The sequence below is a fragment of the Phoca vitulina genome, unplaced genomic scaffold, assembly GCF_004348235.1.
Source record: "Phoca vitulina isolate PV1807 unplaced genomic scaffold, GSC_HSeal_1.0 scaffold49, whole genome shotgun sequence".
NCBI lineage: Eukaryota > Metazoa > Chordata > Mammalia > Carnivora > Phocidae > Phoca > Phoca vitulina.
In genome coordinates, this window is record NW_022589752.1 from 6,678,721 (window position 1) to 6,695,344 (window position 16,624).

Below are 16,624 nucleotides of genomic sequence, written 5' to 3' on the forward strand. Positions count from 1 at the left end.
AAAACAGATATAAAATTGTATTTTCCCAACAAATTCAGTTCCAAATAAATTGAATGTAAAATGTGAAATAATAAAAACAATAAAATAACCATCATTTAATATGTATATAAATTTATGGCATTTAAACCTTCCTAAACAGAGCACCAAAGACATAAACCACACAATGAAGAGCAATGTATTTGACTATATAAAATTGAAATCTATCACAAAAATATAGCAAAGAGAAATAATTGCAATATAAAGGTATATAAAGATTTAGTATGATATAGAAACTTCTGTTACAGTATTACACACTTGCTTTTGATTTGGCTTGTTCCAAAGGCTGTCAGGAGAAAAGCCTGAGGACCTGTCTGATTAAACACATATATAAAAGAGAACTATGATGCTCACTTCGGCAGCACATATACTAAAGTTGAAATGATACAGAGAAGATTAGCATGACCTCTGTGTAAGGATGACATGCAAATTTGTGAAGCATTCATATTTTTAGATGTGGAAGATGTTCCCTTCATCATGGAGTGAGGCTTTTGTCCCTACTCAGTTCTGAGACCTGACTTGAGATGCAACACGCCAGCATTCCCACTCCCTGGCCAGGTTTGGAATAGGTTCTTTCTCTCAGGCTGTTGTGTCAAGTCACTAGGATATGGAGAAAAACCAAAGGCAGGTAAAAAAAAGAAAGAGAGAGAGAGGGAGAGAGAACCATGAATCTTTAATTGCTATTATGAGGTGTTAATCGAGTACCCAAATAATGATAACAGCTTTGTACCAAAGAATTCTGGAAATTCAGAGGCAGGGATTGGGGTACCTGATAATACTCCTCAAAGAAAGAAAAACAATTACTCAGGCCTAATAAAACATTTCTACTCTGAAGTTTTCCACTGATAGAATTTTGTATCCTGAAACTCAGTTCCAGGAGCCAAGTAATTTCCATCCGTCCAGTAAGCAATTAATGAGAACCTATTATGTTCTAAAGCACTGTAGTAGATACTGTCTTTTCCACAGGAAGTACAATTATCTTCCTCCAAGAAGAGTAAGACGATGCCTTTGCCCTCAAGCAATTCATGGACAAAAACTTAAAGAGGGGAAGAATCCCTACAATGCAATCTGTATTTTACTAATACTGAATGCATTTAAATTATTTCACGATGCCAGCCTGTCTGGGTTAAGTAACTTACAGAGGACACTGGAGAGAGAACATTTTCATTTAATGACTATAGCATAAGCTTTCCTTTCCAGTTAGATGGAGCCCCGGTTTGTGGGTCAGCACAACACCTTCTAAAATGTCGCATTCTCTTTCCGTGATGTTTAAGAGGTGAGTGATGTGGATTTAAGAGAGGAAGAACGTGATGCTTATTAGTTTGAATGAGGTCATCAGAGTTACTCTGCAGGATCCTTATAGGAGCAGAACAGGGCCCACTACTGACCTATCCCAGTTAAAATGATCTCAACGGAGGCAGACATTTTGGTGAATGAATATAGGAGAATGTCATCGTGTTTGCCGCAAGTCTACTTTTACATGATAAACCCTAGAAATTCTGAAATTTGGCTTGAGAGCATTGAACATTTACAATGGCAAGAAGGCAATAAACATCTCCCTGTGAGCATCTCTTTGCCCCCCAGACTTCTCATCCCTAAGCCCATCCACGCCCTGCCAACTTCTGCTCCTGGGTTTCCATCTGCCAGATTGGACTGCTCCCTCATCTCTGATTTTCAAATGTCCTCCAAGTCTTTGTGTTTGGGGATGCTTCCCCCTGATTCTTTTTAAAAGGTTTCTCTGGGGCTGGATGAAATTAATATTCTGGCTTTAGGCACCCGCTGCCTTGCAGCTCATTCACCTCCGGCCAGCCTCATGCTCACCCTGCCCCATTCCCAGTCCACCACAGAATCTCCAAGATGATGTTCTACAAACACATATTTTGAAACTTTCCTCTTTTTCCCCCCTCATTCAAATGTTCCCTCAGTATTTACCTCTTTCCAAGACTAACTCTCAGAGTTCTGGGTAAAGTGAAGCAAAACAAAACTAAACAAAAACCAACCATTCAGGGACCTACTACAGATCTACCAAACTAGGAAAGGGGTCCAGACTCCAGCTCCTTTCTTAATTGGCTTCATGACTAAAAGCTGTGCAGGGACCCGTAAACAGCAATTAGGAACACATAATGGGCTTCCTTCTCCATTATCTCCCCACCCCCTTCCAAATTGGAGGTAAGCTAAGGACACAGATTCTGGGATGCTTGTGGGTTCCTTCTGACCCTCGGTGATTGTTAAACAGCACATTTGGGTTAGGGTTTTTTCCCCTGCATTGTGGTTTCTGTGATTAAGTGATGTGCTACATAATGTTCTTGCAACTCCAGCTGCCTAACATATTTTTACTATTTCTGCATATTCATTTTTTATTTTTCTACAAAAAAAATAAAAAGAGGTATTTGAAAATTAGATAGAGATTTGTTCCTCCCTCCTTTTTAAAGATTTGACAAAATCTTTAGAAGTGCACAATGGGATATTGTTCTCAAAGATCAGTACTTTTGTAAGTAAACAAAAGGAAGCGCTTTCTTCCACGAAGTCACCCTCTGCCCACTCTACCAGGGAATTAGGCAGAGTTTCTAAAGTTTGCACGGGTTTGCTGACTGGCAAACAGGGGGAGAAAGGAGAGGGAGGAATGGGAGGAGGAAATGGAGAATGAGGAAAAGAAGAAGAGAGAGAAAAAGAAGCAAAAAGGAGAAGATAAGAAAGCAGTTGTGTATTCAGTGAGCCTGAGTTAGCCTAAGATCTTCCTTCATTTGGCCCCTGGATTACAAACGTGGTCAATTTCCCATCTTGTTCTGGGCCACATTATTGCTTCCCATTATAGCTACTTCTTTTGTATTGGGGATTAAAAAAAACAATAACAAAACCAAAAAACGGTGATGCTGAATCTTTTGACATTGAGCTTTGCAAAACAATAAAAGACACAACTAGAACATTTTTTTTTTCCACAACAGTTAATTTGTATGGTTCCCAGAGCAATTTAAAAGTGGTTTAGTTTCAAAAGGGTAAATGTTCAAATGAGCACGTCCTATTCAAAATAGTCTTAAAAATATACAGAACTGATTATAAGAAAAAGACCTCCTCAAGGTGGTATATTTTGCTTGAACGGGGAAACAAAATCGAGCATGGCCTCACTCTGTTGGCTTTGTTTTTCCGAGGTTATTGAAGAAAAGAGAGGTTTGCCAAAACTAAACAAAACACAGAACCATTTCTTTGAACCTGAGAACTCTCCAGTGCCCAAACATGATTAAAAACCATCTTGGTTAAGCCCCTTTGATCGGCCTGCCTGTTGTAAAACCTGTTCCGAGTCCCTGGCAATCACGGTCTTATCTGTGTGGTCCTTCCCTTTCGAGAACTTTCAGCATGATGTTGTCCTGCTGGAGTGCAACTAATTGCTTACGGAAGATGTGGTAGAGAGAGCTCAATGCCCATGGAGAACGATGCCACTGATGTGCCCACACCGCCCGGCAAACCCGAGCAAATGTGCCTTCTCATCTCTCCACAAAGAGACTTTCTGAGAAGAGAAAGGGAAAGAACTGAAAGGAAGTTAAGCGAGTAACTTCAGGACCGCACGGAGAAATATGCAGACAAATGCTTGGCGTTTTTGGAGTTTTCTTTATTAAAGACTCTAATTGAATTTCATTGACTGAAGTTGAAAGCCATGTCTAGAGCACACTGTAGATCTGTTACTTTCCCATTCTATTTATATGTCTATGAAGTAGGTCATTGTAATGAATACAAATGGGCAATAAGTACAAAGTTATTGCATAATTTTTCAAAATTTTATGATTGCTTTTCCTATTTCCTCTTAGAATAATGGCCCCTCTGTGTAGCTTGTAGACCATTCACTATATCTTCAGCATATTTTACCATTTCAGCAAGATTTTAATTTATTAGAGACATACTAGAAGTGGTATGTAAACAATCCACAGAATGAAACTGATTTGTAAGACATGGACAACCTGAACCAGTATTAAGTTACTTCTGAGATCACTTGGTGAATGCAAATGCATATGTATTTTTCCCTCTTTTCCCCTCCCTGCCTGCTTCTTGATTTGGCAAAGATTGGAACTTGGGGACTGGAGGGAAAACCAAATTAAAGCCACCCACCAGCCCATAACAAACAGAACAGAAAATGTCAGTCTTATGATGGGATGTGTAACAAGATGGAAAGTTTCTCTATGGGTTTGCGTTTCTAAACCAGACTTCGGCAAGGGTTCAAAGCTGCCAGCTCTGAGTGAACAAACACAACTTTACAAGCTGAAATAGGCTAATGGCTCCTTCAGGATCTGTAGGATTGCCTTGCATAGAAAAATGACTGACCCTTTACTTTGTTCTGCTCCTATTCCTTTTACTTTATTCCCCTTCTCTCCGAGAGCTCCAACTCCTGTCTAGATATGAGCACAATGGGAAAAGTTGTCCGATGTGACAATTCCAGGATCTCCTGAGCCTACGTCAGTGGCCACTCTTTGCTGTGTCATGTCCAGGATTGTGGTCTTTGCCTCTCGGGCTCTCACCTCCAGTTTATGGTTCCAGTTGGCTTTGAACTCACAGCTGAAGTGATTTTGACCAGCTATATGTTCACTGCTCTGGACCTGAGCACAATGGATGGGGGCTCCATGTACTTTGGAAGCACCTCAGAGGAAGTGGTCCAGTCTGCCTGAGAGCGCAGGAAAAGGCTTTTCATGGAGGAACAACAGGACACTGGTGCTTGCAGAACTAGTTGAGGCTGCAGAAACCAGAAGCTAGGAGAGCATATTGACGAACAAGCATATGCTTGCTATGAATCATCATATAGACAGAGCTTGAAAGGGTGTGTGTGCTTTGATGGAGATACCTATTTTCTGTGAACTTACAGTCTTACAATTTTAAATATGAATATTTGCGTAAAAGAGAATAAAGCACGGAAAGCTAGAATTCATTGTAGGAAATGTGTGATGTGGATATTTCTCTTGGTTTGAAGAGAACAGTTTAAATCTATATTGAAAAGAATTAAAAATTTTAATGTAAAAAGCTTTTCTAATATAGATTTAAAATTAGTAAGGATACACTGAAGACTAGGCACACCAGCCGTCATTGGGCCCGTGAAGTAAAGCAGTACTCTTCAAGCCATTTTTCTCATAGACACCCTAAAAATATTTGGAAAAACCATGTCCTCTTTGACATATTTTCAAGTTGACATCCAAAAAATTTCAAAATAAGTTTAAATAGTTGCAAAGATGTAATTTATAGGGCACCTGGGTGGCACAGTCGGTTAAGCACTGACTCTTGGTTTCGGCTCAGTCCTGATCCCAGGGTCCTGTGGTCGAGCCCCGTGTGGGGTCCACACTCATCACAGAGTCTGCTAAAGTTTCTCTCTCCCTCCGCCCCTCCCCTCTGCTCATGCATGTGCTCACGCTCTCTCTAAAATAAATAAATAAACCTTTAAAAAATGTAATTTATGATAGTTTATAACACTGATGTTTCAGATGACTTTTAAGTTAATCAAATGGCATCTAAATAGTGTAGTAGGTTGATAAACATTCATCTGTTAAAGCTTTTCTTTTTTAAATGAATAAGCTGATTTTCAATAGAATTTTGCACTTACATTTCTGTTCCACTTTACTCACAATATTTGTTTTCTAATGCAATGTTTTTAGACTTGAAACTACTTTATTGCTCATGTCATCTTATTTCTCACAACTAAAAAAGTATATAAATCTATTTTTAAAAAAATTACTTTGATATAAGATTCTAAATTCAAAATATTTATTTTTGGATTGAGTCTTTATAATTATTATTACAAAATTGATAAAACTATATAAATTTTAGAAAAATTATTAAATATTAAAATAAAATTTCATTGGAGGGGCGCCTGGGTGGCTCAGATGGTTAAGCGTCTGCCTTCGGCTCAGGTCATGATCCCAGGGTCCTGGGATCGAGTCCCACATCGGGCTCCCTGCTCCTTGGGAGCCTGCTTCTCCCTCTGCCTCTCTCTCTCTCTGTGTCTCTCATGAATAAATAAATAAAATCTTTAAAAAAATAAAATAAAATAAAATAAAATAAAATTTCATTGGAAAGTTATTTCTTTTTTAAAGATTTTATTTATTTACTAATTAGAGAGCGAGAGAGAGCGTGAGCGAGCACAGGTGGGGGAGGGGCGGAGAGAGAGGGAGACAGAGAATCTCAAGCAGACACCGTGTTCAGCGCTGAGCCCATATGGGGCTCAATTGCACGACCCTGAGATCATGACCTGAGCCACCTGAAATCAGGAGTTGGACACTTAAACGGACTGAGCCACACAGGTGCCCCAGAAAGTTATTTCTATTTAAGATGGGTGGGGCTTTTGTTTTTTCAGTGGGTTCATGTGTCCAGCTATTGTTTATTGTAAAAATGAGCAGTGTTCAGCATTACTCTTATCCCTATTTTTTTTATTGTGCTGAGAAACCATAACCATAAGTGCTGAGAAAACTTGTTCTCATAAAAAAAGCAAATGAAGGGCTTTTGTTATAACAACATCACTCCTTTTGAACTTCTGAGTTTGATGCCAAATATCACATGGTGATATATCATAGAAATACTTTTTAGTAACCATCTGCTAATAACGTGATTAGTTCTTCAATTTTATGGAAAGCAAAGGATCCTGATAGTCATTAACACTAGGTGCTGAAGCTCTAACAGTAAAGAATTTAGTCGAAGGAAAGAACGTTCCTGAAGCTAGAATCCTGAGGACACCTGTTTTAGGAGGTAGATGATTAAAAATATCCAGTAAAACAAATCAAGAACTAGGAGCCAGGAAGTACAGTGTCATGGAAGTCAAAGGAGAAGAGACAGTTTCAAGCGGGAGATGTTCTTAACAGGGTCATAATAATTCAGAGGAGGCAAGCTTGGGGAGGATTGATGCCATTATTCCTCTGAGGTTCCAAAAAGAATAAAGAAGATATATTTTTCCTGTATGTAAAACTGTGAATTTTGGCATTTTAATCATGTTATGGAGACTCTGGGATTTGCGTAGTTGGAGCTCTATTTTTTTTCTTTTATCCAAAATCATTTTTTAATGTGTGAGTCTCCTTTAGGATTTTAATTCTGATCTAGTTGTCTATTTGTCTATACCTGGGCTGATGGCAGGTTATCACACTATTATTTTACACAAAGTGTTGATTTTAGATAAGGCAAATCCTTTTAATTTGTTCTTTATTGAAATTGCCAAAATTACATCTTCACAATCATGACTTGTCCCATTCGTGAAACTATTACATCTGTCCATCTCTTCACTTCTTTTCATTGTCTTCAGTAATGTTTCGTGATTTTCGCTATAAAGATTTCATATGTCTCGTTACTTATTTTTAGATACCTTAAGTTTTTGTTGCACTTGTGAATGGATTTCGTTTTCCCATTGCATTTTTGAATAATGATTTTTTATGTTGATCTTTTACTGAGTAGCAGTGTGGAATTGTCTTAGTTCTTAAAAATTTATTGGCAGATTCTTTTGTATATTCCATATAGACAATCATATTAACTACAAATAAAGACACTTTGACCTTTCTTTTCTAATTTCTATTCATTTTATGCCTCTTCTTGTCTTCCTGCATTAGATAGAAAGTGCAATAGAATGTCGCATACACGTGCCAAAGCTGAGCATCCCACTTTGTTCCTAACTTTGTAGGAAATGTTTCTAAAATTTCATCATTAAATACGATTCTTATTGCAGGTGTTTTTTTTTTTTTTTTTAAGATTTTATTTATTCATTTGAGAGAGATAGATAGAGCGAGAGAGGGAACACAAGCAGGGGGAGTGGGAGAGGGAGAAGCAGGCTTCCCGCTGAGCAGGGAGCCCGATGCGGGGCTCGATCCCAGGACCCTGGGATCATGACCTGAGCCGAAGGCAGATGCTTAATGACTGAGCCACCCAAGCTCCCCCTTATTGCAGGTCTTTAATGGATACCGTCATCAGATGAAGAGAATTTCTTTCCACACTAAGTAGGCGAAGTGTTTATATCACATATGTATGTTGAACTTTCAAATGTTTGCATTTATTGAAAGAATCAAATTTTTCTCTTTTAATTTATAATTATGATTTATTACATTATTAGATTTGTTGATGTTGAACCATCCTTAGATTTCTGAGAGTAATTCTATTTGAATGATTTGATGTTTTTATATTCACTGATGAATTCTACTTACTGATATTTTCTTTGGGGTTTTTGTAGGTGTATTGCAAGTAAAAAAGGTCTATAATTTTGTTTCCTTGTACTGTCCCTTTCTAGTTTTGGTGCCAATATTATATTAATCATATCAAATGCTACATGTTTCTCCTCTTTCTGTACCTGGAACAGTTTGTATAAGATAGAAATGATTTATCTCATGATTGCTTGGGAAAATTCACCTGTAAAACTTTCTGAGCCTATTATCTCTTATGGGAGGAGACTTTTGATCATCAATTCAGCTTATTTAATAATTGATTTAATTTAGTGGTATTCATATAAACTGGTCTGCAAATATATTGACAGAGCTATTGATAATGTATTATTTTTAAAATCTCAACTTATATTTAGTTATTATTGCTTTATGGTCCTAGTATTGTTGATTCATGACTCTTCTTTTTCATCAGTCTTATTAAGTTTTGCATCATATAGCAGTTTGCTAATAACTACCTGTTGATTTTTATTGATCTTATCTGCTGTGTCTTTGTTTTCTAATTCATCTGATGTCTGCCCTTATCTTTATTGTTTCCTTCCATCTAGTTCTTTTAGGTGTGTTGTGTTTCTTTCTTATTTCTTTTTTTTTTAAAGATTTATTTATTTATTTATTTGAGAGAGAGAGCGGGCAAAAGCAGGGGGGAGGGGCAGAGGGAGAGAGAGAACCCACAAGCAGACTCCCTGCTGAGCACAGAGCGCAGACAGAGGGACATAGGCCTGGATCCCAGGACCCTGAGATCATGACCTGAGTCAAAACCAAGAGTCAGACGCTCAACCGACTGAGTCACTCAGGCATCCCTTTCTATCTTATTTCTTAATTTCAGCACTTATTTATTTTATCTCTCTCTCTCTCTTTTTTTCTTTTAAGAAAGTGCCCTCAGTTATTCTTCTTGTGTCAATGTCTCCTCTCTCTGTAGCTTTTACAGTTTTGTCTTTGTTCTCTGCATTCTTTAGTTTCACAAAAGTGTGTGTTTGCCCGCGTTTGTTTTAAATGTTTCCTCTGAGTACTTGGAAGCTTTTTCAGCGTAAAGACTCCTGTGTCTCTTCAGTGCAGACTAATTCTCAGTCATTATCTCTTCACTGCCTCCCTCCATCCTCTCACCAATTTTATTAGTGTTCCATTATGGATTTGCGATTGGCAGAATCATTTTCAATGAGAAAGTCTGTTTTTGTTCTTTTGTCATTTTTTTCTTCTTGTTTTCCTCTTTGTTAAATTTCCTGTCTCTCCTCACACCTTAGCAGTTTTCTCATTTTGTATGGATGTGGGCCAGTTCCTCTGGGCTCCCTGCTTAGAACCAGGTCCTCTAATGGTATTTGGAGGCTCCTGTCCAGCAATGACGTTAGACTATTCTAGATACAGTCATCAGGCTGGTGAGCAGTCTGGCTTAGTTCCTGGTCACAAAACTGTCTTAGTATTTCTGTCTCCTAGACCTACAACCCATTCCAAAGCCACAACCCAAGCAACGGGTTGACAGTTATTTTTAAAACATATCTTGACATATAGGGGAGTGTCTCTCCAGGCACTGATTTCAGGCAGTAAGTCCGGATCTGGTCCTCCATCTTGCAGGGAGGACTTTTAGTATCAGTTTTCCTTGAGAAGCCAAGACTTGCTTACCCATGCCTACTGTTGGGCAGGGAGACCAGCAAGGTTGTGACTTCTGTCATGCTTATTGCTTTGCCTTTCAATTCTGTTTTTAGTTTCCTAAAAAGTTTATTTTGCCTTTGAGCATGCTGTGTCTTTTTAGTTGTCTCTTTTAAAACATTTTATTTATTATTGCTATATGGATAATAGGATGAAAAAACTAGATTGATTAGTGGGCTTAGGATCAAGTATTAATGAAAATAAAATGAGATTCTAAGAGATTATGTAAATTGGGCATGCTGATGTTTAAGTGCTTCCTCATGTTAAGACTATTACAGGTGTCTAAAGAAGCTCCCTTGATACCAAATTTTTTGAGAAAGGGTATATTATTTGGCTTAAAAAACAAAGCAATTAAGCATCAAGATTTTTTAAAATGACTGATTAATATGCAAGAGCATTGCCATCACGTCAGAGCTAGAGCTCACCAGTGGCCTTGTTCCATGTCATCCTGATCTTTACCTGCTATGGAAGACATGGATTAGATCAGGGTAGGGTTATGCATAATCTGTGGATAAACCACTCAAAGCAAGTGCCCTTATAAACCCCTTTACGAAATGAAATTTAAAAATACACAAATATATTCAAAGCCCACTTGATTAACCAAAAGTTGTCCGACACTCAACTGTAAGAAGTCTAGACAGTAGGGATGCCCGGGTGGCTCAGTCGGTTAAGCGTCTGCCTTCGACTCAGGTCATGATCCCACGGTCCTGGTATTGAATCCCACATCAGGCTCCTCGCTCAGCAGGGAGCTTGCTTCTCCCTCTGCCTGCCACTCCCCCTACTTGTGTTCTCTCTCTCTCTATCCCTCTGACAAATAAACAAATAAATCTTTAAAGAAAAAAGAAGTCTAGACAGTAAAACATTAATGTAGTTAGTTGATATTTTAGGAGAACTTGAGGCCCTGATAAAAGGTTCCTGGGAAATCGGAAAAAGTAATATTCGTTCATTCAACAAGCATTACTCAAGTACAAACTGTATTATAAGAAATAAAACCTATGTTCAAGAAGCCCACAGCCTTTGAGGAGTAGAAATTATTTAAGTGCTGAATCACTAGCTGAGAAACGCAAGCAAAGAGCTATGAGCAGAGAAGCTTTTATCTTGTTTGTTCCTCTGAAGCAAAGTAATCTTTAAAATGACTTAAAGTAGAACATTTTCTCTTTTTGCCTTGCTTCCAGGAAATTCTGAGCTAAATTTATGCTTAATTGTATTACTATCTAAGATTTAAAAATAATTATCTCAACCTTTCATCTATTGAATTTTTATTTATTTTTTTCAAAGGTTATGTCCATTATGGAAATCTTTTAAATTATTTCTGGAATTAAGATATTAAAGAGTGGATTGAAAAAAATGAATTAATAGCATTTGAGCTGTGAGGGGAAAACTGACAGAAGCTGTTCATACGGAGTTCAGCCAAAGTCCTGATATGCCCCCACCTCAGAAGCGGGAAACTGCCAAATGTATTTTACTTGTATTTGTATGTTATATAATGCACATGAATAATTATTATATTCTTACTGTCTCACTTCCTTCCTGGGAACTCTTCAAATGGAATTTTATGTCTGGTTAGGAGTAATACAATTTAAGAAGGATGTGGATATACTGGAGAGGTTACAATGGAAACTACTTAAAATGATGGGAATTCTAGAAACCATGGTCTGTAAAGGAAAATGGAAAGAAAAATGAGACTTATTCAGCAAAAGGAGAAATAGTGCTAGGTTAGGAAGAAGATGAAATGAGGTAAACTAGAGGGAAGTCATTTTTAACTATGGCAAAGCCAGATTTTTTTTGAAAGATCCATTAATTACTTTAGTTAAGTGTGGGAAATACTTAGGGAGGTTAAGAAAATTTTTCTAAATGGAAGTTTCTCATAAACCACCCTTCCCCTCAATACTGCTTTGCTCTTCAGTCTTCCGGACAAAGAAAATTTGCTTAATTGTCTTTAGATATAACACAAGTAATCGGGTCAATGAGAAAGGACCTATCCACATGCCCATAAAGGAACTGTGTCTTTGACCCTGGAATTGCTGCCAACCATCTTTGAGGGTAATTTAGAGACTAAAAATATTCTGTTCTTTCAAGAATTCTGCAGCAGATGACCACCAGAATCCAGTGAGGTCTGGATGGGACAGTGGAAAATGCAAAAGACTTCCTCTTTAGGGGACAGAAAAGTCCAGTCCCGGCTCTTTCACTAGCTGATGGTTAGTCACTTAACCTCTTTAAGCTTTGTTTCTTCGTCCCTGGCATTAGGTGGGGATGGAGGCATGGGGAATCTCTGAGGGCTTAGGGAGTTCTGATCATCTGTTGACTCCATGGGATTCTGAGACAATTCCTGGGGGTAAGCAGGAGCGAAGAATAAAGGAATAGGATTTTTCTTCAGCAGCTTTCATCAGCAAATTGTTGCAGAAGCACACCAGATGAAACAAACAGCTTAGTGAGGCTCACATCACAGTGCCCTGCTGCCCTCGTTACTGAACTTTGCTGTGACCACACAGGATGCCGCCATCATTGGTGGACTTTGACCGATGCCCTTTCCAAGCAGAAAGGGAGAGAGATTATCAAGAATCTGGTTGCCTGTCTCTGACCCCAGTCCCACCCTGCTTGGCTGCCACCATCGCCTCTGCCTCGCCTCCTCCAACACTGAGACCTTTATTTATGCTCCAATAAAAAAAAAAAAAAGCCTTTTGTAGGCTCTGATAGCTACTTTGATTGCATGCAAGCTCTCAAAGTTAACTAAACCCAATCCCTCAAAGCCTGAAGACTTTGAATTCTTTTTTCCTTCTTAGCATTGGCACATTGTGGTCCTGCCCAGTGTGGAAACTGCTTCCACATCCTTATCCCCTGTTCACACTTTCCTCATCAATCTGATGACATGAAACCGCTTGACTCATAAACAGGAGTTAGAGAAACAGAGGTTAAACCACGGGCACCAAAAGTGGTTGTGAGTCTGTGAGTGTGGAAAAAGTGGGAAAATCCACAAGCATGTGGCTTTTACCATCTGCCTCAAGTGCTAAACTGTAGAACCGTGTTCAGCAAGAGCCTGCTATTTAAAATAATACAAATACGTTGCCCCCTTTTCCTTGGTAAAGACCGGTGCGTTTTGCCACAAAATTACCTTCTCTTCTGAATCTCCAATATCTGTCCATTTTCTTTTCCTTTTAATTGGCAACGGGAAGACTTCTAAGCCTCTACTACTGTTGTTCTGTATGGCTGATCGCCTTCTTCCACCTCTTATATATTATCTAGTGAGCCAGGACAGTAATAACTGACGGAAATGTTTATACAGTATATACTATGTAGCAGAAACTGTTCTAAGCGCTTTATGTATACTAACACACTTAACGCTTAAATCAACCTCACGATACAGGTGTTGTTATTATCCGTATTTGACACACAAGGAAATCGAGTATAGAAAGGTTAAATGGCTCTTCCCAGGTAACAGAGCTAATGAGTGGCAGAGCTTGGATTTGAACTTGAACATTCTGGCTCCAAAGTCTGTGCTCTTAAGAGCCTCATGTTCTGAGGACAAAGGTGGAAACTAAGAAAAAAGATGGTGCCATAGCGATGGCATCAAGCTATGGAAAGTTTTCCAATAGACTGCTAGGTCAACTTTTCCTCGGAGAGTACATCAATCAGGCACAACTACAATAAAAATCACTTATTTCCTTACTTTGTTTTTGCTGTGTTCTTGTAGTGAGTACAAAACTGCTATGCACTAAGCAGGTGGTTTGGACCCTTAAGTTCACCGTGTTACAGTGAATGCACTAAGAGAAGAGACCAGGACTGAGGTATCAAAGCCCTTTTTGTGGCAATAATGAGATGCGCAAGGGGAATGGAATGTGATGGTTCAAATACAGTCACTTGAACGGGTTAAAACTGAACCTCTGCTAGGTACTATTATGTAACTGAACATTTTCAAGTGCTCTCCTGAGGACCTCTATATATGTAAACAATCACATGTACAGAGATGATAGTAAACAACCCCGTGCAGGGAAACACATTATAACGTAGACTGTAATGGTTCTAGAACAGGCGCAGTAAACATAGCACACCTCACCTCCCCTGTTTCCCCTCAGCCCTCCATACCTTTCCAATGGATAATAAAGAGGTCTCTATTTCACTTGTTCATTAGCTTTTCATTTACTCCAACTCAACAAACATTATCATGGGCACCTGCTTTAGTGTCCCAGAGATTTCCTGTCATCAAGAAGTTTCCTCGGTCCAGCAGGTTGATATAGTTTTCATCCTTTTAGTGCTCAAACTTAGCTATCCCTAAATTTGACACTGACTTACAACTATAAATAAAGTACTTCGGTTCGACTGGTGGTATCTGAGAACATGTAAGCAAAACTCTTTCTCTGTGAGTTTCAAAGATAGTAGACTAGGAAGGAAAATTCATATATTTTTTTCTTCTATGATTCATAATCAATTAGAAGGGTTTTTTTTTTGTACAAATGATATCAGAATATCACACTGTGTGGGTTTGTTCATTGCATGAGTCATATGGTTAAAACTTTTGAAAATTCTGACTTAACAATAAACAGTAAGAGAACAGACCTCCTTTATCTTTAGGGCTGGGTCTCCCGTCACTTACAGACAGTTGCCCAGAGCTATGAAATGTTGTTTGAGTGGCCAGCTGGGGGAGGTGCGTGGGGCAGACTTTCACTCAGTCTCTATCACTATAATACTTGTCTGAGATCTGTTTATCTTCCACCTCTAACCTCAGCATATCTGTGTCCCTGACCAGAGAAATGTGGGAGAATTCAGCAGGTATGGGAAGACTTTTCTCATGAAAAAAAGAAAAAGGTGCTTTATTTTATAAGAACATGAAATAAATGGATGTGCTAGGATTCCAGCATGAGTTTCCGAGAGCTGCCATAACAAAGTGCCACAAACCGGATGCCTCAAACAACAGAAAAGTATTGCCGCCTAGTTCTGGAGGCTAGAAGTCCAAAATCAAGTTGTCGGCTGGATGGGTTCCTTCTGAGAGCTGTGAGGAGGAATCTGCCCTGTGCCTCTCTCCTCACTTCCGGTAGCATCAGACATTCCCCGGCTGATAAGGGCATTCTCCCTGTGTCTTCACATCATCTTCCTCTATGAGTATCTGTCTCTGTGTCCAAATTTCCCCTTTTTATAAGGACACCAGTCTTATTGGATTAGGGTCCACTCTGCTGATCTCATTTTAACTTGATTTTATCTGTAAAGACCCTACTTCCAAATAAGGTCACATGAGGTACCTGGGACTTCAACATATCTTTTTTGGGGGAAACGACTCAACCCATAACAAGCACCAAGAAAACAAAATGTCATGGAGACTTAAACTAATACATCTGCGTTCTTTAAATGAAACCTTTCTAGCTCTCCCTCCTCATATAGCTTCCGTCCTTAGATAGATTTTTGCCTGACTTAAATAAGAGGGATTGTGTGAACAGAATTTTTCACATCCTCAGGCTCTGAACACCTTTTGAGATGGAACCATGGATTTATATCCATTCTAGGGAAGACCTAGGGCAAGAAGTCTAAATCATAGTGCCAAATCTGTCATTAATTAGCTTGTTTCCTGAGCCATTTTTTTTTTTTTTTTGAGGCTCCATTTCCTGATCTGTCAGATGAGCCTTAGTACGCATGTCTTACGTAACCCATTAGAATTATAAACCCTGCAAGTATACTGACTTCAGTCCGTTTTGTTCGCTGAAATATCGCACGCAGCTGCTAGAAGAGTCCTGGCACATAATCGACGATTACTATTTGTTAAATTCACGAGCAAATGAATAGACTTGCTATATGCATTAAGTTCACATGGTGCCCATGATGGATTTACAAGTTAGAATGTTCTCTACTGGAGAGAGTTCACGGCAGAGTGGAAGAAGTATGGCTGTGGAAGTCAGCAGACAGGTTTCTAGTCTCAGTGTTGCCAACTCACTGTTCTGATCCTTCAATGTAAAGTAGGGGGAGATAACTCTAAAGTCCCTTTCACTGTAAAACTCTCCATGTTTTTAATGACATGTAATGTGGTATTCACGTGTGTTCCTAAGTCCCATGGAGAAGAGGTGAGCCCTCTGGTACACACTACAGCTATTCTCTCAAGCTTTCTTAGAACTATATTAACCGGAACTCAAGCCACACCCTTGAGAACCAGCTGAAATGGAATCCAGCCTCATGTGTTTGGGATGGAACCAAGCAAGGGGAACAGATGCAATATTTGGTCAGGCTTTTTCTCATATGTATTCTTCTCCACATTTGGTGCAGAATTTCAAAGAAGTTTCATGTGTAGGAAACAACCAGGAATGAAAAGTAGTGGGTTTGGATTACTTTCCCAGAGTAGTGGGAATTTGGAATTCTTATAATGCAAATCAATACTAAGCCCATTTAGAATCAGACAAACAAAGTGATGATTATTTTATGTCTCTGGGCCCAGAGCAAATCCGCTTCCAGCCAGTCTAATACCTATTAACATTTACAAAGTTCTTTCTAGTAAAAGACAAGTCTTTGGGGAATAGCTCATGCCTAGCTATTTCATGCCTTTTCACACTTGGCACAAACAGATCTAGGTTTTGATGTGGAAATTCTTCCTTGTTATAAGAATTCTGATTCTTGAATCTCCCTTTTCCTCTCACTCTTTCTCCCTCATCTCCTAAAACTACCTGGTGGTGAAAGAAGTCAGTGGGGAACAATCCCTTAAGCAGCACTCAGATTAGCCTGCAGGCGAAATTGGCTCTGTTGTTGGGGGTGATGACTGAGAAGATGGGCCCAGACTTCCCTCGCCAGGGCTAACGACTCTC

The 16,624-nt window shown here is 39.0% G+C and overlaps 1 non-coding gene across 1 annotated transcript; it reads left to right on the forward strand.

Moving 5' to 3' along the window:
• The first annotated feature begins 382 nt into the window (after positions 1–382).
• On the forward strand, positions 383–489 carry LOC116621612. Its single transcript, XR_004297418.1, has one exon. It is a non-coding gene; the product is annotated as a U6 spliceosomal RNA (small nuclear RNA).
• The last annotated feature ends 16,135 nt before the right edge of the window (positions 490–16,624 follow it).